Below are 3,003 nucleotides of genomic sequence, written 5' to 3'. Positions count from 1 at the left end.
GACGAAAACGGACGGAATTCTTGGTTTTTACTACATATGAACACTTTTTATATTCTCCCGTGCAACTCCGCTGCTAATCCTCCTTTCATGCAGAAGCTTAAGGTCCTAGCTCATGTCCAAGGCACCAAAGCCAGCTAAAAAGTCAATAATCGATACCTAAAACTTGAATTGTACTACTTCTTACTGGCTATTACATCAACTTGTAAGCTTCATCTGTGTTTTACTATGGAGCTTTTACTGTCTCCGCATACCGCAGCACGCGACATAGCTTTGCAGACGATAAGTACAACCGTTTCAGAGAGAAGAGCGGCCAATGAGACGATCTGGCTTTAAGTCGATTCGATAACAAGTGACGAAAACGGACCGATTTCTCAGGTTTTTACTACATATGAACACTTTTCACATTCTCCCGTGCAACTTGGCTCCTCGTCCTCCTTTCATGCAGAATCTTAAGGTCCTAGCTCATGTCCAAGGCACCAAAGCCAGCTAAAAAGTCAATATTCAATACCTAAAACTTGAATTGTACTACTTCTTACTGGCTATTACATCTACTTAGAAGCTTCATCTGTGTTCTACTATGGTGCTTTTAGTGTCTCAGCATACCGCAGCACGCGACATAGCTTTGCAGACGATAAGTACAAGTGTTTCAGAGAGAAGAGCGGCCAATGTGACGATCTGGCTTTAAGTCGATTCGATAACAAATGACGAAAACGTACGGATTTCTCAGGTTTTTACTACATATGAACACTTTTCACATTCTCCCGTGCAACTCGGCTGCTAGTCCTCCTTTCATGCAGAATGTTAAGGTCCTAGCTCATGTCCAAGGCACCAAAGCCAGCTAAAAAGTCAATAATCGATACATAAAACTTGAACTGTACTACTTCTTACTGGCTATTACATCAACGTAGAAGCTTCATCTGTGTTCTACTATGGTGCTTTTAGTGTCTCCGCATACCGCAGCACGCGACATAGCTTTGCAATCGATAAGTACAACCGTTTCAGAGAGAAGAGCAGCTAATTTGACGATCTGGCTTTAAGTCGATTCGATAACAAATGACGAAAACGGACGGATTTCTCGGGTTTTTACTACATATGAACACTTTTCACATTCTCCCATGCAAATCGGCTGTTAGTCCTCCTTTCATGCAGAATGTTAAGGTCCTAGCTCATGTCCAAGGCACCAAAGCCAGCCAAAAAGTCAATAAACGATATCTAAAACTTGAATTGTACTACTTCTTCCTGGCTATTACATCAACTTAGAAGCTTCATCTGTGTTCTACTATGGTGCTTTTAGTGTCTCCGCATACCGCAGCACGCGACATAGCTTTGCAGACGATAAGTACAAGTGTTTCAGAGAGAAGAGCGGCCAATGTGACCATCTGGCTTTAAGTCGATTCGATAACAAATGACGAAAACGGACGGATTTCTCAGGTTTTTACTACATATGAACACTTTTCACATTCTCCCGTGCAACTCGGCTGCTAGTCCTCCTTTCATGCAGAATCATAAGGTCCTAGCTCATGTCCAAGTCACCAAAGCCAGCTAAAAAGTCAATAATCGATACCTAAAACTTGAATTGTACTACTTCTTACTGGCTATTACATCAACTTAGAAGCTTCATCTGTGTTCTACTATGGTGCTTTTAGTGTCTCCGCATACCGCAGCACGCGACATAGCTTTGCAGACGATAAGTACTACCGTTTCAGAGATAAGAGCGGCCAATGTGACGATCTGCCTTTACGTCGATTCGATAACAAATGACGAAAACGGAAGGATTTCTCAGGTTTTTACTACATATGAACACTTTTCACATTCTCCCGTGCAAATCGGCTGCTAGCCCTCCTTTTAATGCAGAATCATAAGGTCCTAGCTCATGTCCAAGGCACCAAAGCCAGCTAAAAAGTCAATAATCGATACCTAAAACTTGAATTGTACTACTTCTTACTGGCTATTACATCAACTTAGAAGCTTTATCTGTGTTCTACTATGGTGCTTTTAGTGTCTCAGAATACCGCAGCACGCGACATTGCTTTGCAGACGATAAGTACAACCGTTTCAGAGAGAAGAGCGGCCAATGTGACGATCTGGCTTGAAGAAGATTCGATAACAAATGACGAAAACGGACGGATTTCTAGGTTTTTACTACATATGAACACTTTTCATATTCTCCCGTGCAACTCCGCTGCTAATCCTCCTTTCATGCAGAATCTTAAGGTCCTAGCTCATGTCCAAGGTACCAAAGCCAGCTGAAAAGTCAATAATCGATACCTAAAACTTGAATTGTACTACATCTTACTGGCTATTACATCAACTTAGAAGCATCATCTGTGTTCTACTATGGTGCTTTTACTGTCTCCGCATACCGCAGAACGCCACATAGCTTTGCAGACGATAAGTACAAGCGTTTCAGAGAGAAGAGCGGCCAATGTGACGATCTGGCTTTAAGTCGATTCGATAACAAATGACGAAAACGGACGGATGTCTCAGGTTTTTACTACATATGAACACTATTCACATTCTCCCGTGCAACTCGGCTGCTAGTCCTCCTTCATGCAAAATCTTAATTTCCTAGCTGATGTCCAAGGCACCAAAGAAGGGTAAAAAGTCAATAACCGATACCTAAAACTTGAATTGTACTACTTTTTACTGGCTATTACATTAACTTAGAAGCTTCTTCTGTGTTCTACTATGGTGCTTTTAGTGTCTATACATACCGCAGCACGCGACATAGCTTTGCAGACGATAAGTACAACCGTTTCAGAGAGAAGAGCGGCCAATGTGACGATCTGGCTTTAAGTAGATTCGATAACAAATGACGTAAACGGACGGATGTTTCAGATTTTTACTACATATGAACATTTTTCACATTCTCCCGTGCAACTCGGCTGCTAGTCCTCCTTTCATGCAGGATCTTAAGGTCCTAGCTCATGTCCAAGGTACCAAAGCCAGCTACAAAGTCAATAATCGATACCTAAAACCTGAATTGTACTACTTCTTACTGGC

The sequence above is a fragment of the Schistocerca gregaria genome, unplaced genomic scaffold, assembly GCF_023897955.1.
Source record: "Schistocerca gregaria isolate iqSchGreg1 unplaced genomic scaffold, iqSchGreg1.2 ptg000386l, whole genome shotgun sequence".
Taxonomy (NCBI): Eukaryota; Metazoa; Arthropoda; class Insecta; order Orthoptera; family Acrididae; genus Schistocerca; species Schistocerca gregaria.
The sequence above is the reverse complement of the archived record's forward strand: the minus strand, read 5'-3'. Positions refer to the sequence as shown.